Source organism: Sceloporus occidentalis, unplaced genomic scaffold (genome assembly GCF_023333645.1).
Source record: "Sceloporus occidentalis isolate IW3139 unplaced genomic scaffold, rSceOcc1.0.p SCAF_5, whole genome shotgun sequence".
Taxonomy (NCBI): Eukaryota; Metazoa; Chordata; class Lepidosauria; order Squamata; family Phrynosomatidae; genus Sceloporus; species Sceloporus occidentalis.
In genome coordinates, this window is record NW_028316985.1 from 162,797,587 (window position 1) to 162,820,838 (window position 23,252).

The 23,252-nt window shown below is 39.4% G+C and overlaps 1 protein-coding gene across 4 annotated transcripts in view; it reads right to left on the reverse strand.

Annotated features, from left to right (window-relative positions):
- The window catches only part of LOC149313069 (phosphatidylcholine:ceramide cholinephosphotransferase 2), a 53,852-nt gene extending 53,456 nt beyond the window's left edge, over window positions 1-396 (reverse strand). For all 4 annotated transcript variants that reach the window (XM_089526001.1, XM_089526003.1, XM_089526004.1 and 1 more), the window contains exon 1: window positions 275-396. The gene's annotated coding sequence lies outside the window, so the exon portion shown is untranslated. The remainder of the gene's footprint in view (window positions 1-274) is intronic.
- Between the last annotated feature and the right edge of the window lie 22,856 nt (window positions 397-23,252).

The following is a 23,252-nucleotide window of genomic DNA, read 5'->3' on the forward strand; positions in this document are numbered from 1 at the left end:
TTATTATTATTGTTATTATTATTATGTACAGCGCTGTGCAAATTACAGCGCTTTATAAATAAATCTTGATAATAATAATAATAATAATAATAAGCATCACCTGGTTCGTAAATTTGAACGATGATAAAATTAATAAAGATAAGGGCATGACTATTAAGTACAGAGCTATGAGCGCCGGCATTTAAAGATCAGCACCTGGAGAGGAGAGAACATAGTATTTAGGGTACAAATTTTGAAGCAAGGGTATTATATACATCTCTGGACTCAGGTTTACCTTTTTAAAAGCCCCTATAGGTCTTGGAGACAAGAGTGTTTTGCCCCATTTCCTGCCAGGGCCTAGTCAACTCTGAGGCAGTTGGGAAGCCTGCCTTGCAGTCGCTTAGCAACTGGGAGAACCTTCTCCCCTCACAGCCATTTTGCTTTTAGAGCTAATGGCACAGGCCTTCCCAGGATGCATCTGCACTGCACTATTAATCCCGTTTGACGCCACTTTAACCGCCGTGGCTCCATGCTATGAAATTCATTTGATGTTTTGCAACACATTTAGCCGCCTCCGGTGACAACCTACAAACCAAAGGATTCCATAGCATGGAGCCACGCCGATTGAAAGTGGTGTCAATCTGGATTCGTTCTACAATGTGGCAGCACTGCAGCCATAGGAAAGCCTAAAAGAAAGTTGAGGGTATTCATGGGTCTAAACACACTGCAGAAATAGTTCGGTTTGAGACGGCTTTAACTGTCCTGGCTCAATGCTAGAGAATCCTGGGAACTCGTTTTGTGAGACATTTAGCCTTCTCTGTCAGAGAAATCCCTGGTGCCACAATAAAATGCAATCCCCAGGATTCCCTAGCACTGAGCCATGGCAGTTAAAGCAGTGTCAAACAGGATAATTTCTGCAGTGTGTTTTGGAACTTGGATTAAAATATTGCAATAGGGCACCAGGTGTAGCAGAGAACCAAGGGTACCTGGTGATAGTTGCAAAAGATAATGTGGCTCTTAGCTATTTTTGAGGAAATCAGGCCAAAGCTTGAATAATCACCTCTCTAATCCCTCTGTCGCCTATCCAGCCCTATTATTTATTTATTTAGAGTATTTATACCCCGCTCTTCAGCAAAAAGGCTCTCAGAGCAATTTACAAATTGTTAATTGACATTTCCCTGCCCTCAGGTTTACAGTCTAAAAAGACAAAACACAAAAGGAGAAGAGGATGGCCATCTCACCCTCTAAACCCAGGATTGTTGCTGCTGTTGTTGTGGTGGTGGTGTGCCTTCAAGTAATTTCTGATTTATGGCAGTCCTAAGGCCTATTATGGAATTTTCTTGGCAAGATTTGTTCAGGGGATGTTCACCATTGCCTTCCCCCGAGGCTGAGAGTGTGTGACTTGCATAAAGTCACCCAATGGGTTTTATGGGTGAGCTGGAAATCGAACCCAGGCCTCTAGAGTCATAGTCCAATACTCGAACCACTACACCATGCTGTCTCTCTTATTTATTAATATTAATATACAGTTGTCCCTCCATATTCACTAGGGTTAGGGGACCCCCGTGAATATGGAAAAACCGCAAATAACAAAAACACTGTTTTTACCTGAGAGGACACCTCTCTAGGAATCTCTAGGTCCTTTAGTGCAACTCTGTGGTCAATGCCCAACATACACTGACCATAGAATGGCACTGGAGTAGCTACAAATGGTCTTTCAGTGCAACTTTTAAAGTTGACCACAAAGTTGCACTGGAGGACCTAGACAGTCCTAGAGAGAACATATTAATGAAATCTGTGAATAATCAAATCTGCAAATATCAAAGCCGCAAATATGGAGGGATGACTGTATAAATATTGCACCTACATACATAAAACCTTCAATACAGATGGTTTGGAGACACTTGGTTTCATGAAAGGTAGGGCTCCTCTGTTAATGGAAATGTGTTGGGTAAAGCAAGGGGTGACATTATGCTAACTGGATGATCCCACAACCGGACAAGTGAGAGGCAGTTTTCACCAGTTTCTCCTTACACCACTGCCCACACTGTCCCAAGAGGGTCCCCCATTCCTCTAAAGCAGATTTTCAATGTAATTGGATATGGCAAGAGGATCAGAGAAAAATACCTCATTCTCCAATCAACTTGTTTGAGTTAGCAATTCTTGGAGTTCTAGTCTCCATAACTGTGGATCTAATCTAGTATATACATTATAACACTCCCTTCACTGTAAAAGGGATCTAATCCAGTATATACATTATATAACCTTCCTTCACTGTAAAAGTTTATCAAGATTAGAAATGCATCCCTCAGCAGATCATGCCTTTACAGTTCAAGGATTTTAATTGCAAACTTCCAAATCAACATTATTTCACCAACTCATCTCATGCAGTTGATAATAAATATAACATTTCATTATTTCCCCACAGTTGTTAATACAGTCCCGAAGCAGCATTTGTTTTGTCCTAGCATGAGTGAATGATTTACTGAATTAGTCTACAGACCATTTCAAATTGTTAGAAATTTACCTTAAAAACAATTAAAATGACAGCTTATATAAAAAGAACAGGACCAGAGGAAAGCTATACAAATTAGATACACTCCCCCTTTGAACCACATTTTTCCTTAAGTTGGCAGCCTTAGATGCAAAAAAAGCCACCTTCTTTGTCCTAGTAGAAACCATCTGGTATCACATGAGATGTATTTTATAAACCAATTTATGTTTTTATCTTCAGGAGATGTTGTTAGAAAATGTATGGTCTGTCTACTTCCAGGGCCAAGAGAATATGTTGTTCTTAAATTGTTCCCCTGGGCAACACAATATTACTGTGCTATTAAATACAAATCTTTTTTCATAGTACTACACCAGTACAATATGTTGTGCAATGAGGGATGTGGGTTACCTTGCTGTTAGAGGGAAATAATTCTGAAGCATAAACCTAATAGATAACAAGGGATGTTATCCGTTGAGAATGAATGCAGTTTAAAGTTTTCATATAGTAGTGTGAATTTTGAGGGGAAGATTTTTATTTAGTCTTTTTTAGTGTCAGTATTTAATTTTTAAGGAGTGTTTTTAAAAGTGCTCATATTAGCTTTCATTTAATTTGTTTAATACAGTTTTAGTTGGTTTTCAAGATAATTTACTATATTTCTTTTTTTTTTTTCCTTGTGTATTTCTTTCAGGGGATCAGCAGTGGTGTTACTGAAGATGGCATTATTATCGATGGACTCTGTCTAGCATGTGCCTTAAGGTTATTATGATTTCCAGAAAGGTGCCAGGCAGTTACTTGAGTAAGCATTGTAGCCAGAATGTTGATGTTTTGGGGCAGACAAGGGGGGAAAAGATGGTATCTTTGTAAACTTACTTTACTGATTTACCCATTTGGGACAGTATCCTTTCAGCACGTGCTTCCTGGGCTATCAATGTGGGGGATGAACAGGATTCCCCCCCCCCCCGTCTCATTTTGCAGGAAGATGATGAGTCACAGAACAAAGACTATACAGGATGTTTGTAATTCAGTACAGAGTTCATTCTCACTCCAGGATTCTAATCTAACAACACAGCCATTCAGCACCCACCCACCCCTTATTACCTCTTGGTTTGCACCACAGAATTAAGAAATCACAAGAGAAAAAGACCTGTTCATAGTCCCCTATCCAATACCTTTTAAGATATAGTTCTTTAATTAACTGCATATTATACAGATATCAAGCCGTTCAGGAAAGATAAGAAGCAAAAGTAAAATGTGACAGAAATACAGTCGCCCCTCTGTTTTCTCAGACTTTGAGTCCGTGTCCCTCGGAAATCTGTGAGGGCAAGCGGAGGGTGATACAGTGGGGCGCACACTCAAGGCGTGTGTGGTGGTGTGCTCATTTGTGATTTTCCGTTTCTGTGAGATGGTGTCCAGAACGGATCCCCCATGAAAACGTAGGGGCGAATGTAGAGACAGAACCTTGAAAGCAACATTTAAATGACTTGTGCACAGGGGCAAGGAGAACTACTATATTCATTAATGCAGAGAAATAGAAGGCAACAACAAAAAAGGAAGAACGAAATATCTCTTCCATAAAATCCAAGAAATCAAAGGGAAATTTAAACCAAGACTGGAGTACTGTATGACCAGCAGGGGAACGCATTACATGACCAAGAGATGAAAACAATACATTGAAGAACTATATAGAATAAATTAGAGGATGACAGATTCATTTGAAGAAGAACCATATGAAGGCAAACCTCAAATTTTAAAAAGTGAAGTGGATGCTGCACTTACAGCACTTAAAGAAATAAATAATCAGGAAACAGATGGCATACCAATTCAGCTGCTTCAAGCTATAGAGACAGAATCTACTCTAGTTCTAACTCAAATCTGTCAACAAATAAGGAAAACAAAACAGTGGCCCACAGATTGGAAAAAATCTACAGTCCCCCAAAAAGGAGTCACCAGGAACTGCAGTAACCACAGGACCATTGACTTAATTTTCCATTCAAGCAAAGATTCTACAAGAAAGACTTTTACCATATATGGATCAAGAAATCCCCAATGTCCAAACTCGGTTCAGGATAGGAAGAGGCACTAGGGATCATATTGCAAACATATGTTGGCTAATGGAGTACACCATAGAATTTCAGAAGAAAAACAGTGTGTGCTTTCCAGATAATAACAAAGCCTTTAATTGTGCAAACCATGAAAAACTTTGAATTGCTCTTAAGGAAACGGGTGTGCTGCAACATTTGATTATCCTGATGCATATCCTTGTACTAAGGGCAAGACTGGGAGAAATAGAATGGTTTCCTATTGACAAGGAATCAGGCAAGGCTTCATTTATCATCCTATCTAACTTGTATGCCAAAAATATAATACGTAAAACTGGTCTAGGGGAAGGAGGTGTGGAAATTGAAGGAAACTGGAGAAAGGAACATTAACAGCAGATGACACCATACTACTAGCAGAAAATAGCAAAGACTTGGAACAGTTGCACATGGCTACCCAAGTTTTCATAGTATTTTGGAATGGCAGTCTTTCCCTTAATGCTAAGTTTCTGCTCTGGATAGGGAATGTGTGACCCTCCATGTTGTTGGGCTACAACTCCCATTGACCCTATCTGGAATAGCCAATAATGAGGGATATTGGAAGTTGTAGTCCAATAACAGTGGGAAGATCACGTCTTCTATATCTGCTCCATAGCAGCCTCTTCCAACTTGATGCCTTCCAAGTGTGTGGAATGCAGCTCCTGTGACCTGACCATACTGATTGTAATTAATGGAAGTTACATTCCATCATTTACAGGAGGAAAAAAAATATGTCAACCCTATGCACATGCGGGGCCTTCCATACAAAGAATGGTTATGAAAATCCTGAGTGACAAGATATGTTAACAGTAGGAAGATATGAGCTGGAGTCCCTGGTTAAAATCCCAATCCAGTGGTGTACATTTTCACGTCACTACAGTTCAAAAATAGGAAACAATAAATTCAGAGTTGAAAATATGTTTTTGTGAAAATGTTGGTTTTTTTTTTCAAATAATCAGTCAGATGTTTCCTGCCCATCCCCATTTCTAACAAGCTGATACAGTTTGCAACTATTCCAACATTACATCATGCATTGATCAGGAAAGATAAATCTAATTTATCTGGGCTATGTGTTACAGTAAATCAGTTTAGATCCCCTTGTCTAAACTGTTTTGTTGATGCCATAGATTGTATTTCACAGGGAGCAGAAGAGTCACAAGGAAACAAGAAGATAGTGTAATGCATTTGCTAGCTTGAATGGGTAAAATGACTTACCGTAGGTATGGGCACTTTAAAGCCAGTACCATTAGGATAGTTTTTATAAGCATCAGACATTCACAGTGCATAAATCTGAACAGGAACTTTGGGTGTTTAAGGCTTATCTGTTTGCTCAGCGCCTTCACAGGATAAGTAAACAAATAAATATAATGATACCTATCCTTCAGCTGAAGCCAGTAAAGCTTATATTACACAATCATTGATGATGTCAATACAAATGCATCCTCATTCCACCTCTTCCATTGAACTAATATTTTCAAATATACTAGGACTGTGTTATCTGTTGCCGAAAGAAGAAGAAATTCTAAACGTATATAGGAGATTGCACTGGCTTTGCTCCATGATGCTTGACTGACCTATGCACATCCTGTCTATCTTCTAAAAGAATTGCATGCATGTGTACACATGTGCAGGTTACACAGTTATGTCGGCTGTTCTCCACAACATATGTGAAGCATAGGTTGCAGTGGTATATTGTCAATGACAGGAAAGATCATCTTAACCTGAGGAGTGCAGGCACTACAGTTATAGACTATACGTATATTTGTGTCAATTATTTATCATTGTCTCTTCCTGCAATCGTTGACATGACTTCTTGGGCTCATTCCCACATGCATTTGACACTGGGCCGCTGAATTCATTCAGGCCAATGTGTAGTTCCCACTATGGAAGCAAATTAATTCATTATTTCATGAATTCATGTCCTTTTTGACACGATTGTAGTTCCCACTAGCCAGTCTTTTTTTTAAAAAATGTGAATCATATGACGCACATCTATGCGTCATCCCTGGGCTGCATCCCTGGGGCTCCGGAGCACTCAAGCCTCCCGGGGAGCAGGCGGTGCAAAAAGTGGGTGGTTTTCTTGGCAAGATTGGTTTGGAGGGGGCTGGCCCTTACCTTCCAATGAGGCTGAGAGAGTGTAACTGGCCCAAGGTGGGCACTATCTTGCTAACCCAGTGTCTCTCTGGCCATCCAGGCACTTCCTTCCCTCCTGCTTTCCTCCAAATCCAGTCTGTGAATCCTTCACTTTCTCTCCTTTCATTTTCTCTCCACCTCCCAAAAGTCCATTTCCTCTCCTTCCTCAATAGGATCTCCCCTTCAACATCCCCAAAGCTGGTGACAGTGCTGGAGGGCTGCCCCCCCCTTTCCACCTTTCCCCAACATCAGGGAACTTGGGTGTCACCCCAGGCACTAGTCCTAGAATTAGAACTCGCCTCCCTCTCCTTCCCATCTTCCCTTCTTAAGGCACTTTGCTGGCACAGATGAGCAGAGAAGCCTTGTATTTTTTAGAACCTTGTTAGTATTAGGATATCATAGATACTATTTGCATAAATTTTACTAATCTGGTTTAAGAGTATTTTCTGGTCCTAACCCTGAGATTCTATCACAGGAGCTTGTACCATATAAGAATGTTACAACTGATGTACAATTAGTGCTACTCATTGAAGGATATCTTATATATATTTTTAATTGCTGTATGCTCCCTTAAGGCCTATCTTTGGAAAAAAAAAATAGGATAGTTAATTAATTACCACTAACCAGAAATCCTCCACATAGACTTTTAAACACCTTTGTTTGTTTATTCATTACATTAGTATTCCACCCCATAACACTCATCTGATGCCCCATAACAGAAAGTTCTTGAGTGGCTTACAGTTAATTATACACAAATGGTGGACAACATTCTTGTTCTCCTCTCAAAAACAGGGGTAACCAAAACCCAATAGAAGTCTAATCAGAAGTCAGTCCAAATGAATTAATTCTGGTTTTCTCCCAGATAGGTGTGTACACAGAATTCTATCCTATGGCTGCTTTGCAAAGTAGTACGATCTATCCATGCCTGACTGACCTCTCAATATTTCACTTATATGATTATTTTTTTTATTGAAAGCACCAAACATTTCCAGAATTTTCTCTTTACAAAGGGTAAGCTCTTTTTAAAAAGAAAAGGGATTTTTTTTATTTCAAAAAATGTTTGAAAGCAAACATTAGACTACTTAGGAAAGTGGTTAATTACAAAATAATATGCAAAATTAAATAAATGAAAGTGGTAACTTGATATTCCTTTTCCATTTAGGAAACAATTTAAATGAAAACCTGGAAGGAAAATATTTTAATTTGTTATCATTATTTTTTGATAAGTGGGATCTAAAGTGGTAGAAAATTATACTAATTATCCAGGATTCAACATCATCCTTAAAAATTATAATTACAGTACTATTCAGTACTGTATATGCATGTCCACTCTTGTTCCCAAATAAGTATGTATTGGATTTCAGGCTTTAGTCACAAAAGAAAATGTGGATCTTAGTTATTTTTGAGGAAATCAGACCAAAGCTTGAAAAATAACCTGTGTAATCTCCAGCCCTACCCCATTTTACCCTCTTAACCCAGGTTTATTGTTGTTGTTGTGTGCCTTCAAGTAATTTCTGATTTATGGCAATCCTAAAGCTTATCAAGGGTTTTTTTTTTACAAGATTTGTTCAGAGGAGGTTCACCATTGCCTTCCCCTGAGGCTGAGAGCATGTGACCTGCCCAAGGTCACCCAGTGGGTTTAATAACAGAGCTAGGAATCGAACCCTGGTCTTCAGAGACATAGTCAAACACTCAATCCACTATGCCACACTAGCTCTCATAAATGCCATTACTTCTCTTCCCCTTACTTCCTTTATAGACCTCCCATCTATAGCTCTGCTTTCCAGAGCTCTGCAGCTTGCATGCTTGTATTTGAATGTGGTGCTGGTAATCTCTCAAAGGTTTATAGTGTTACTGTTTTCTGAACAAGTACATTTGCTAACTGATATTAGAGGAAGGTTGAGAAAACCCCCCAGATATTCTTATTCTCAGCTTCATAGAGTTTCCTTTTGTCTTATAGGAGAAATCTAGATTTCAGGTGAGGAAGCCAATAATTTTAATGTCATAACCAATGAGGCTGAGAACCAGAATAATCCAAAAATTTGAACCAAATGAAGTAGCTGTTTATTCTAGGATTAGCTCTGTCCCAGGAAAATGGGAGCCTGGTTACATGCCTGAGAACATATGTGAGAAAATGAATTAGGACTTGCATAGTGCATAGTAGAACTTATCCTAAACTGAGAAATTGGGCAAAAGAGAACTGTATAAAATTTTAGTTATTTGTATATAACCAGTATTCACAGATCTCATAATGTCATGTCTACCTGTAAGTGCAAATTAGCAATTCCAAATGTAAGGACCTCAAAGGGAACTAAACATAGCAGAAATAAATAATTCAGTCCTCCAGTTTTACAAAACAAACTGGGCTGGAATGGGAAGGACGCCCTGAGTTTCATGTTTTTTCTAGGAGCAGAGAATTGCTGCTTAGCCATTCTTACTTTGTAGAAATTTTATTTTATTTGGAGTATGCTGTTTTCTGTAGTCAATATATCACAATATAATAATACAGTTCTTTAAAAAGTAACATTAATAGATCTAGCTAAAGCACAATAGACTATTGCTCACAAGTCTTCATTTGCCACCTGCTACCAGACCAGAGAGCAAATTCAGTTTTGTGCCACCAAATTCAGTTATTTCTGTCCTTGCTTGTCTCATTTAAGAACTTTCTGATCCCTGTGGTAATTTGATGTCTAGCACAAAATCCACACCTATAAAGACCTCATATCCCTATATATCCCATGACTCTTCCTCCAGTTATACCACTAAAAGCCAGCTTGTTTGAGTTGATACGTGACACATCACCATTGACGATAGCAGAAGTGAATATGCAAATCATTTGATTGACAGCAACGAGCGATAACGAGGCTCCATCTTAAATTGCTGCTTTTGAAGTGTGAACATCAAACTGGGTAAACTGCACCAGGGAGGTTCGATTGGGATAGAATCATAGAATCATAGAATCATAGAATCATAGAATCATAGAGTTGGAAGAGACCACTAGGGCCATCCAGTCCAACCCCCTGCCATGCAGGAAATCCAATTCAAAGCATCCCTGACAGATGGCCATCCAGCCTCTGTTTAAAGACCTCCAAGGAAGGAGACTCTATCACCCTCCGAGGGAGTGCATTCCACTGTCGAACAGCCCTTACTGTCAGGAAGTTCCTCCTAATGTTCAGGTGGAATCTCTTTTCCTGTAGCTTGCATCCATTGTTCCGGGTCCTGTTCTCTGGAGCAGCAGAGAACAAGCTTGCTCCCTCTTCAATATGACATCCTTTCAAATATTTAAACAGGGCTATCATATCACCTCTTAACCTTCTTTTCTCCAGGCTAAACATCCCCAGCTCCCTAAGTCGTTCCTCATAGGGCATGGTTTCCAGACCCTTCACCATTTTTGTCGCCCTCCTTTGGACACGCTCCAGTTTCTCAATGTCCTTTCTGAATTGTGGTGCCCAGAACTGGACACAATATTCTAGGTGGGGCCTGACCAGAGCAGAATACAGTGGCACTATTACTTCTCTTGATCTAGACACTATACTTCTATTGATGCAGCCTAAAATAGCATTGGCCTTTTTAGCTGCCGCATCACACTGTTCACTCATGTTCAACTTGTGGTCTACTTGGACTCCTAGATCCCTTTCACACGTAGTTTCATTCAGCCAGGTGTCACCCATCCTATATCTGTGCATTTTATTTTTCCGCCCTAAGTGCAATACCTTACATTTCTCTGTGTTGAATTTCATTTTGTTAGCTTTGGCCCAGTTTTCTAGTCTATTCAGGTCATTTTGAATCTTGATCCTGTCCTCTGGGGTATTAGCTATTCCTCCTAATTTGGTGTCATCTGCAAATTTGATAAGTATGCTCCCAATTCTGTCATCCAGGTCATTGATAAAGATGTTGAATAGCACTGGGCCCAGGACAGAGCCCTGTGGGACCCCACTGGTCACTTCTCTCCAGGATGAAAAGGAGCCATTGTTGAGCACCCTTTGGCTTCGGCCGGTCAACCAATTACAGATCCATTTAACAGTTCCTTTGTCTAGCCCACATTTTACAAGCTTGTTTGCTAGAATGTCATGGGAAACCTTGTCAAAGGCCTTACTGAAATCCAGATATACTATATCCACAGCATTCCCTTCATCTACCAAGCTGGTAATTTTATCAAAGAAAGAGATTAGGTTTGTCTGGCATGACTTGTTTCTCTGAAACCCATGTTGACTTTTTGTGATTATGGCATTGCCTTCTAGATGTTCACAGACTCTCTGTTTAATGATCTGCTCCAGAATCTTTCCTGGTATTGATGTCAGACTAACTGGACGATAATTGTTGGGATCCTCTTTTTTCCCCTTTTTGAAGATGGGGACAACGTTTGCCCTCCTCCAGTCAGCTGGGATCTCTCCTGTTCTCCAGGAGTTTTCAAAGATTATTGCCAATGGCTCCGATATTACATTTGCCAGTTCTTTTAATACCCTTGGATGAGTTCATCTGGTCCCGTAGACTTAAATTCATTTAGATTAATAAGGTGTTCCTCTACTATCTCTTTACTTATTCTGTGCTGAAATTCCCCTATTCTGTCCTCTGCTCCATTATCCTCAGGTTGAGCTCCCTTTGCCTTTTCTGAGAAGACTGAGGCAAAGAAGGTGTTGAGTAATTCTGCCTTTTCTCTGTCTTCTGTTAGCATTTTGCCATCTTCTCCACGCAGTGACCCTACCGTTTCCTTCTTCTTCCTTTTGCTGCGGACATATCCAAAAAAGCCCTTTTTATTGTTCTTAACCTCTCTAGCAAGCCTGAGTTCATTCTGCGCTTTAGCTTTTCTGACTTTACCCCTACACATGCCTGCTATTTCTTTGAATTCCTTTTTCGTGATTTCCCCCTTTTTCCATTTCTTATACATGTTCCGTTTCAAACTTAACTCGGTTGAAAGTTCCTTAGTCATCCATCCTGGTTTCTTGAGACACCTCCCATTTTTCTTTCTCACTGGAACTGTTTGAAATTGTGCCTTCAGTATCTCTCTTTTGAGAAACTCCCATCCATCCTGAACTCCTTTATCTTTTAGTATTTCTGACCATGGAATCGCCCTCAATACTTCTCTAAGTTTACTGAAATTCGCTCTCCTAAAGTCTAGGATGCGTGTCTGACTATGCCTGGCTTCTCCTTTCCACTGTATTACAAACTCCAGGAGAACATGGTCACTTCCACCTAATGATCCCACCACTTGCACCCCATTAACCAAGTCATCCTTGTTGGTTAGGATCAGATCTAAAATACCTGACCCCCTTGTTGCCTCTTCCACCTTTTGGACCATGAAATTGTCTTCCAGGCAAGTGAGGAATTTGCTAGACCTTGAGGATTTTGCTGAGTTTGACTTCCAGCAAATATCAGGGATAAAGGTAGTGAGAACTCCATTCTGGACAGACTCGGGTATTGGATTACTGAATCTGCCCAGATCAACCCAGAACAAAAGTGCCAGTGTAAAAGGGCCCCTACATAGAATTTGGGATGAAATGCAAAGACATTACAGAAGTCTTGGAAGAGAAAAAGAAGGTATTCAGCTCATACTAGAACAGAACACTCCTCCCTTCAGCCACCATCTTGAGGGAGAGAGAGGCAGGCTAGCTCCAACAGGCCTGCCTGAAAGAAGACAAGCCCTCCCTTCAGCCACCATCTTGAGAGAGAGAGCGAGGCAGGCTAGCTCCAAGAAGCCAAGCCCTCCCTCCAGTCCATCTCCCTTGGTCCAGGCCTCGGAGTTAATGAAGACTGCTGGACCTCATCCCCTTCCGCGCCACCACTCCCTTCTCCTTTTGTGTCGTGTCTTTTTAGATTGTAAGCCTGAGGGCAGGGAACCGTCTAATTAAAAAGATTGTATGTACAGCGCTGTGTAAATTTACAGCGCTTTATGAATAAAGGTTAATAATAATAATAATAATAATAATAATAATGGCTTGTTGGTCCTAGCTGAGGCATATCTAGGACCCAGCATGATAGAGTCTCCACTGCTTTGGTGCATATTGAAACCAAAACCCAGTTCACATAGTGTCAAAGGCACTATGTGCAGTCAACCGTCATAAGTGAGCCCTGGTGGCGCAGTGGTTAAATGCCTGTACTGCAGCCATTCACTCAAAACCACAAGGTTGCGAGTTCAAGACCAGCAAAAGGGCCCAAGCTCGACTCAGGCTTGCATCCTTCCGAGGTCGCTAAAATGAGTACCCAGACTGTTGGGGGCAAATTAGCTTACTTGCTAATTAGCTTACTTGCTGTTCACCGCTATGATCTTTGGAATAGCGGTATATAAATAAAACAAATTATTATTATTATTATTATTATAATGGCTCTCTGATTTCTATATCTCTTTGGATGCATTGATTGTGAACAATATTTGCCAGTTTCAAATAATCTGGAGACTAGGGTTCAATTTCCACTTGGTCATGAAACCCACTGGGGGACCTTGGGCAAGCCACACTCTCTCAGCCTTAGAAGATAGGAATGGCAAACCCCCTTGGAATAAAATTGCCAAGAAAACCCTGTGATAGCTATGGATTACCATAGGTTGGAAATGAATTGAAGGCACACAACAACAAATAATGTTTTTGCATTATAAACAGCAATATGAAATAGGATTCTCAGACCTGGAACCTATTCTAACAGACATTGAAAGTTCTATAGAGTCCATTTAATAGCCACATGTTGACATAAATGCAGTATGAAATAGAGTGTACCACAGAAGTCCAGAATGATTAGCTAACCTTTGAAAGTCTGCCAAAATAAAATCCCTGTGTTTTCCTAATCCATTCATACTTATTAATGCAATGTTTGTCTGGAGACAGGTTTTGTTCCCAGATTTAACAGTGCTTTGTAATCATCAGTGATGACTTTCCACTGTTAGTGTTTTGCTTTTTGCATTTGCAGCTCAGCATGTGTAAACCTTGATTTTCTGCCGCTTTTTTGAGGGAAAGAGATTGCTGTTTGTTTGTATGCTTTCATAGTATTTCTCAAAAGCAGACTGTATACTAGATTATAATTTAAGGATGCATAAGTAATGGACAATGTGATAATGTTGAGGAAATATATACTGGGCAATGAGATTTAGACAAGAATACAGAAAGGAAGGTTGAAAAGTTTAAGGGTTAAGAAATCCCAGAATTCTATAGTATTGAACCATGGCAGTTAAAGCAGTGTAAACTGGGTTATTTCTTCAGTGCAGATGCAACTGAAGTGATAATGGGGGGGGGGGGATCAAATTGGCACTAAGAAGTGGTGTTCTTTAATATCAAAAAGAATGAGTTGTAACTGAAACCATGTATTCAATATAACTGATCATTCATTAGGAATCTATTAGGCCACTGATGTTTAGTGGAAGAACAGTGACAAAAATTGTGAAGCACGGTTTGGGCAGTGAGAATTCTCTCATGTGGAGAAATAGAGGTATACCTTCTAAGCACACTTTTAATGTGTTATAAACATTTTAGTATAATACCTTAAATATGGCTCAAACAAGAGACAAAACGTTTTGAAAAGATTTATATTGTTGATAATGCAGATTACAAGAAGGGGAAATATGCACCTATAACAAATAAAAAAGGAGATTTAAGGGGCAAAGTTGATATAATGATGGCTCAATACGTTTCAGGAACAAGTATTAGGAGTTTTGTTTTCAGGGATTTGGTTTCTGATGGAGAAAGAAAATCCTCATTATCCCCACAGCACCTGACCTCAGCCACCTTTTTGCATGGTTAATAATGAGAAGTAATTACAGGTATATCTCAGAGCAGATGTATTCCTGGGCATTACTTGTTTAACAGAAAATTTGGTTCCAAAGGAAGAACATGGGAAAGAATAAGGATATGTTTCTACACTGCAAAAAGGAAGAAGAGTTCAAATATATTTCAGCAAAAGTTTCGTTCAAAACTGACATGCACATGTGAAATGAAACATCCAGATCAGGTAAGCCTTGCATACTAGTAAGTAAACAAAACATTTTGAACCTGCTAAAGACCACTTGAAGTATTGTTTTCTAAAATACATTGAAGAATTGTTTTTGTTGTTTCATCATCCTTAATTTTTCTTATAATGTCCATTTTTGTAGTCAAACTTACTTTTTTTTAACATGCTGGGGTAGCTATTGAAGCAGCCTTATCTACTCCCCCCCTTTCTCTGTTTTGCTGTTCACACAAACTCAGTAAGGGATCTCAGAGACAGCTGCTGTTTACCTTGCCTGTTGTAAGCAGGAACACACAGCTTTAATAGAATTGGCTAGAGCAGAAACCTGTTCTTTCCCAGCTCAAGCTTTATTGCATTGTTTACTGCAGACATGCTGCAACCTGATACTGAAAGGATGTTTCTCTAGCCCTCCTGCACCATCTTCCCAATGCTGGTGCTGCTAAAAAGCTTGTAGCTAGAGAGAGGACAAGAAGAAAAATGGGAAGGGTGAGTATAAAACAATTTGGTAAAAAGTGGCTTCATTTTAAGTGCTAGGGGCCTGAGACACACTGGCCAAAAGCAGAGTGCTGGCACCAAAACTAGGGTTCCAGAGCGCGCGGCAACCACACGCTCTGGAACCTTAGTCTTTACAGGTGGCGGCATCCTGTCCACATGGGCGCTGCCATGATGCTGCTGCCGCCGTGCAGCATCTGCACATTGCTGCACTTTCTGTACGTATGCAATGTGGCACAAAAAGAACCCAGAAAAAACGGGTTCTTTTTACTGCGGAGGGATGTCATGTGGTTTGGTGACTGCAGTGTCCTTCCGCAGTTAAAACGGGCAAATCCAGCCCACCATTTCGGGGCGGTCTGTACTGCCCCTTTGTTAACCAAGATATGTCTGTATAGCAATAGTGAGAGTTGAAGAGAAAAGGCAGATTAAGAAAATGGTATGGAATCTCAGCACAACATTTTATTCATATTACTGGGCTAGAACACAGGACACGTGCTACAGAAATTCCCGGAAAGCTTTCAATGTGCCTTCAGTGCTGGTTTTCAGGCTGTTTTCTGTATATTAATTTCATTTAAGGGAGTGCCTGGAAGGAATTTGGAAGGAAATTAAAAACAACGAGGATTTGATTTCACTTGGAAATTCTCTGGCATCTAAAAAATTGGATAGGTTTCCAGTGTCTGCCCATGAAATATAGAAGTGCTGCTGAGTCATTCCACATTGCTGTAGAGCAGTGCTTTTAATTCTGATTACTCATGTTTCCAATTCATTATTATGAGTTTCAGTATTTTCAAGAAATAATGTAAAATATAAAAGGAAGTGGACTTGATTCGAATAGAAGAAATAAAGCAGTTGTCAGAATGAGCCATATATTAAGACATCTCTATATGTCTAACAGCATGTTAATTCAGATTTGGTGCTGCAAATCATAGGTTAGCATGTAAATACTTAAACTGAGATATGATAACAATTATGCCAGCACAAGGAACTCTGATGGTGGAAAGAATATAAAAATCTGTCAGTCTTGATTTCATTGAATTTCTCTTTACCCACCTGCTTTTTCTTCTCATTCTTGTTTTGCATCAGGTTGCAAAGCTTTGTACTTTCTGCACTAAAATGTACTGTACTCAGTTTTAATGCATTTCCCCTAATTTGCACAATTATTTATACATTTTACCTAATTTACACAACTTTCCCACATTGATCAGTCTATGTTTTTGTACTGTGATTGTGTGCATTTTAGCTCTTCATAATTTTAAAACACAGACATTGTTTTGTGTGCACTTAATTTCTCAGAAATGCTCTGTGTGGTAAGTCACTGGTCACTGAAAGAACTAGTCAGCAGTGTACGAAACAGTACCACTCAGGTAAAGAGAGCATCAGTTAGCACCATATAAGTCAACTGGGCGCAGAGATGGTCAAGATTCCCCTTAGCTGAGGTTCAGGGTTTCTCAATATAGTTGGACTCTAAATGCATATGAGGAAGTAGGCTTAAATCTACCAAAGCTCATGCTACCAATTTCTTTCAGTTAGTCTCAAAAGGTACTGCAAGATCTCTTTTCAATCCTGATTTTACAGACTAACATGGCTACATCTTTGATTTCTATCAGTATAGGTAATTAGTCACTTAGACACTTAGCATAATTGTTTGTGTAAACAGGTAAGAGGAATCATATGTAAACATTCTTGTCAACCCAACATCTCTGTTGGGGATCACTATGGAGAACTTTCTGTAATCAAGACATTAAGCCTTAGGGCAGGGAACCGTCCAATTAAAAAGATTGTATGTACAGCGTTGTGTAAATTTACAGCGCTTTATAAATAAAGGTTAATAATAATAATAATAATAATAATAATACCATAGAAATGGCCTCCTTTCCAGTAATCACCCACACATCTCACTTGGCTTAGCAAAGGCACTAGATGAAAGGCCAGTGAGAGTGATCTCAAGGTCCATTAAGGTATCTGTGGGAGGAGGAAAACCTTCAGGTAACCTGGTCTTGGGCTGCTCAGGAAATTTCCAATCAAAACCAGACAGAGAGTTAATCTGATTCTGTATATTTGTCTGAAAATTTAATTGCACTTTCTGATCAGCTCTAAAGACTGGCACCTATCTGAGATCCACCCACCTATATGATTATACACCCACACAAGACTTCAGAAAGCTGCTCCTTTGTTGTAACGGTCTCCCCATTTATTTTTTAAATGTTTAAGCAAGGTGCTCCCCTCCAAATGACCTCCATGTCCTCTTGGGTGTATGAGGGCCATGTTGCCATTTTAGAAGAACAGTTTTGCCCCAGGCTGTTTTAGACCCAGGAGAGGCCTTTCCTAAACTAGGAAGCAAATTGGAGGACAAGATCTAAGGATGTGGATGGTGGTGGTACATTCCTAGTTTAAAATAGGTTTCTCCCCAATTGGTGAGGAATGCCCCTGAGGGCTTCAAAATGGCCTTGGGGGACCACCTGAGTCCCATGTGCACTTTCCTCACCCCTGATGTAGTCCACATGATTTTACAAATAATTTAGGGTGTGGTAATTTCCAAATTTAGAAAATGGCCACATGTGTTAAACAAAAATTAGACATCTTTTATGTTTTTCTGGTTTAGTTGCAAGCATCAGGGTGGCAAGATCAAACATTTACCCTCTCCCTAATTGAAAGGTTTGAACAATATTTCTTTTTATATTTTTTCAACTGAGCAAATTGTAGATACAAAATTATAGAGCAGCTTATGGGCAGCAAATGTGGGTGGCATATATGTAACGCCAGCCAAGGTTTATTTAGAAGGCCTCTGTTTAAATCACAAACACAGTTCTCATAGTATTTACGGACAGTAATGATTGGTCTGTTTTTCCCTGCTATATTTTGGTGTTAAATAATTATATGCCTTCTAGCTAACGCATCCAGCTGCTTGAGTGTTCCTTTACTGAATAGTGACTTGCAGCCCACTATTTGAAAGGCAGGTTTAAATGGCGTCAGGAGTTGCAAATGCACCTTTCCTGCTAAAAAATAGTGGAAAGCTGTGTGTTGGGTTATACAGTACAAACAGTTACTGCGGAGACATGGTTATCTCAGACACAGGTGGTGAGGTAAAACTGGAAGGGAGGCAGGCTATCAAGCCTGTTCAAGGTTGTTTCTGTGAAAAGAATCTACCCGTAACAACACCAAAGGGACAAGAAGGGAACACGAAGGAAAATGTGTTTATTAATTGTAATGAATGAGTATTGAGTCCATCATGAATTTGAAATTATGTTTCTTTCTGAGAATGAATGTTTCTGGACTGGATCTATAGTTCATGAATAAAGGTTTGCTGAGTTTTAAATACTGAAGCCTGAATTTCTGAACTTGGTGTCCTGCCAGACTATACAGACTGCCATATTATGCACTAGTGATGTAGCTGAGCCAGGGCTTGTAGATTTGAGTGCCAGGCAAGACCTTTTCATTAGCAGAGATGACAACATTTTCTTCCCCCTTCCCGCTACTCTTGCCTGTTGCCTTTGAACTCAGCTACAATTTTCACAATATTATGCTGTGCAGGTCCAATCAATTTCTCCAACAGCAATATATGGTGGTGAGCTATCCCTGTTGCAATGCCGTGTGTGTGTGTGTGTTACATAAAATCACATATGCACACATATAGATATTTAACACACACATATACCCACAAATCAACACAGTGGCAACTTCTCTGTCAAATTTGTCACTATGCTCCTTGTGTGCACATTTACAATGATTAAAATTCAAAGAACTGTCTGTTCCACCCCTTCCAGTACAGGAATCCACAACTAAAGCATTCCTGAGAGGTGGCCATCCAATCTCTGTTTAAAAAGGTTTTATGAAGGAGAGTTCACAACCTTATGTGGTTGTTTATTCTACTATAAATCCAGTATTACCGTATATGCTGTACTTCCAGGGTTTTATGCATAAAATTATTAAAATATTATTTATTTATTTTATTGCACTTATTTCCTGACTTTCTCTCAAAATGGAATCCAAGGCAGCATGTGCATATTGTGTATAAAATTATCTTCAGGCTATGCATATAAGGTGTATACAAAACAAAAATGAATTTCATATTTAGACTTGGATCTCATCTCTAAGACATCTCATTATGTGTATGTAAGTATTCCAAAATCTGAAAAACTCTGAAATTGAAAACACCTCTAGTCCTAAGCATTTTGGATAAGAGAGACTCAACTTGTACAACTAATAAACTATTAGTGTGAAAGTTAAAAATATTAAAAAATAGGGCACAGCCCTGCCAAAATTATATACACTGTTAAGTCCCAAAGTTGTACTTCTCCTAAAATATGCTTACTGTATTTTCTGGTGTATAAGACTACTTTTTAACCCAGGAAATTTTTCTCAAAAGTCAGGGGTCGTCTTATACGCCGGGTTTCGTCTTATAGGGTGGGTGCTGAAACTACCAAGCCAGATTGGAGCATCTGCGGGCTTTGTATACAATCCAATCCAAGCAGGCTTTGTATACAACAGGTTTTCCTGCTAAGTACCTGCATGTCATAAGCATTTGAATTAAAATTACTATATTGAAACAAAACCTGATGGTTTTTTAATTTTTATTTAGTGTGCATTGGAAGAGGGGTAGTCTTATGCAGTGAGTATATCCCAAACTCTATATTTTAACTGGAAAAGTTGGGAGTCATCTTATACGCCTAGTTGTCTTATACGCTGGAAAATACGGTATGTAGTTCCATGGATATAGTGAGATAATTTGGAGAACATGGATACTTTAGTATTTGATGTAATTTGGAGAACATGAATACTTTAGCATTTGATGTGTTTTTAAGCCAGATAATTGGAATACAAATTGAATTTTAATGGCAGCATTGGGAATGTACTGCTAATGTGCAAATGAAACAAACATACACTTCTTCTATTGTCAAGTCAATAGAAGAAGCTGGAAATCACAAACAGCTGCCTTGCCAAGTATTATTTGCAGGCTTTCTAAAACAAAGAACACTGCTTTGTAAGAGACTGACTGGGACCAGGGAAGCAGTGATGGGAAATTATGGAACCCTTTTAGGGTGGCTACTTAAATGTTGCCAAAAAAAAAAAAAAAAAAAAGGATGAGGCACATCACCAAAAGAAAGGATGAGAGAGAGGACACAGATTTGCATAAGTTTTCATATGGTAATTTACAAATCTAGCCAAAAAATATATAGAAATAATTGATAGTGTTTTAAAAAGGACACAGTACATCTCACTACAATAGGAAAGCCTATCACTGAATGGCCTGTGTGCACATTCAGACATATGTCCTGCTGTTAACTTTTGATGGACAACTTTGAGAGTCATTCTGTCCCTACTTCTGATTCTTTAGCTTCAAACTGGACCTGGCCTTGTCAATTCTACAAATAAAACGTGAGTGGAATTTGTGTGGCTCTCCAGATGTTGGATTACAGCTCCCATAATCACTTACCCTTCATTATGCCAAGCAGGGCAAATCAGCAGTCCAAGAACCTCTGGAGGGCCGCCCATTGTTGAATCACACTTTTGAAACAGAGGAAGCCTTGAAATAGAGGCTTGTCTATGGTAGCTCTTCAGACAAAAAAACTAACCTATAAAGCTGTGTGCACCAATACCTTAAAACTTTTCCCTGCACCAAATTGCCCTTACAAACCTTTATTACCCTGGCTGAGAGTACAAATCAGTGGCAAAAGTACATGCGAAAATTAGGTTAGTACAAGACGAGGATCAAGGGAGTTCCCAGACATCTCTGTTCTAGCTAATTTCTGTGGGTTTGAATTTAAAGACTCTGCATTCTAAAATGTAATTTTAGTGTAATCAATAGATATATACAACACTTACTACTTGGATGTACATTTTAAGAGAAAGGATCTATACTGAAGCACAGAGTTCATGGCAGTGTCACAGCTATCCCACTGGATTTATTTGTTTATTATACTTTTACTCTGCACAGATACTAAAGTACTCTGGGTGAATGTGCAGAGAAATAAGAAGTACACAATACAATACAAAATTATATGAGAATATAAGAAGAGCTATATGAATCAGACTAAAGGACTATCTAGTTCAGCCTTCTGTTCCATAGTGTCCCAATAAATGCCTATAGACAGGATGCATCCACAATAAAGTAACAATTTAAAAAGCACAAAACAAAGCCTATCACACTACATAACAGCTGTGTGAGCTGACTTACACAGCAGAAGATCCAGAATGTGGTTATTGCCATCATACTACTGCACACCTGAGATGTAATGTATGTTTCTGCCATGACTAGGATGAGATATAATCTCTGACATGGTTCCCGAACTTTCACTTCCTGCAGTGCTAAAAGACTTGCAGCATGATCTTCATGCATGTCCTAAAAAGCATATTCTGTATTCAAAGCACAGCAGTGTATACTGATTAAGTATGTAAGCAATACTAATGAATTCTGTTTTAGTAGCTGGGAGAATATTTATAAAAATTGACACAACCACCCCTTCTATTGATTTTGGATGGTCATTTGCCCAAGAACAGAATAAATCATGAGTGTTCAAGATAAACAGGATTTTAGAAAATAAATTCACTGAAATCTTTGTGGTCACCAACGTTATATGGTCTATGGCAGACTTGGGGAACCTGTGGCCATCCAGAATCAGCCGTACCTTGCACCATTTTACAGATGAAAATTGGGACACATGTGGCCAGGCAACAGCAGGGTGTGGTCAAAATGGCAAAAATTATTAATAAGAAAAATCACATAAGATAGGAGAGACTGTAGCAGTTTGCCTTTGCCTAGGTTTGGAACTCAGTTTGGAACAATTGAAGTAAGCTAAGGACTAAGGGGAAAAGTGGGAGGAAGAGAGAAAAACTGGAATACACTTGTCCCTCCATATTTGCCAGGGATAGGGGCACAAGACCCCCATGAATATGGAAAAACCACAAATAACAAAAACATGTTTTTACCTGAGAGGACACCTCTCTAGGAATCTCTAGGTCCTCCAGTGCAACTCTGTGGTGGTCAACATCTGACAGACACTGACCATAAATTATTTACATACTGTATATAGTTTCATGTAGTTAAGGTGAAAATTTGGTAAAATGTGATGATTTTAAAAGAACATTTTTTTAAAAAAAACATAAAATTTAAATATTTTAATTAATTTTTATTTTAAAAAAAACTGGGACTTCTCCTTTCTCCCCCCACTTAGCTTCGCCCCACTCACACCATCTCTTCAGCATTTTAAAGGGACACTGGAGAGTGCCACAGGGCATTTCTGCACAAAAGCAGATGTTTGAAGAGGTGTCACCCCCCCCCCTTTTTAGGGTGTCACCAGGTGTGGTACGCATCCCTTCCCCACATTAGTGACACTACTGGCTTTTAGATTAAGGGCCAAATTAGATGGCTAGAAGGGGCAGGTTGAAGCCACCTCTTCTGAAGGGTGATTGGGGCCACAGCAACCGCACGTCACGTTCCCAATATGCCTTGAAGCTACCCGGAAAAGGAGCAGCAAAAAGCCAGCTTTGAAGCCCTGCAGTGGCTTGAAGCTGACTGCAAAATGCTCCAGCAGCGTGCAGCATATAAACACCATACTGCCAGATCGTCTTGAAGCCATCCACATGTGTTTACATGCTGGATGACTTCAAGATGTCTTGGGGACGTGCGCCGTATAAACACCATGCCCCTAAACCACCAGGAATCCAGCTTTTTGTTCCAGCTCTAAGAAAATCTCACAGGCACAACTGCTAACTTTTCTCCACAATGAACATTACTATCCTGATTTAGAGATTCCTATACTAGAGCATCAATACATTAATTTTGTGCACTGCAACTTCCAGTGTCTGTATCCTGAAGGGCTAGTGGCAACACTGGCTGAGGATTTTGGGAGCTGCAGTCTAAAAAACAAATGTTTTCAGTGTTCGCTTTTTATTACTTTTAAAAGAGCAGGAAGTCCTTTTACAGATCTCCTGTGATTCATCCATCTGCAACTGTTAGCCTGGTACAATATTTTCTGATACTATAAAATAAATATACATATTCAATACGTGTAAAGCAAATAGTAGGCATAGCTGGTGAAAGCTTTCCTTGCAAATTTGAGCACTATTTTCTTTCAGATAAATATAGATATTCATATATAAACAACAGCACTAAATCTAGGCTTGTAAGAAGTGATTAGTATCTTTTT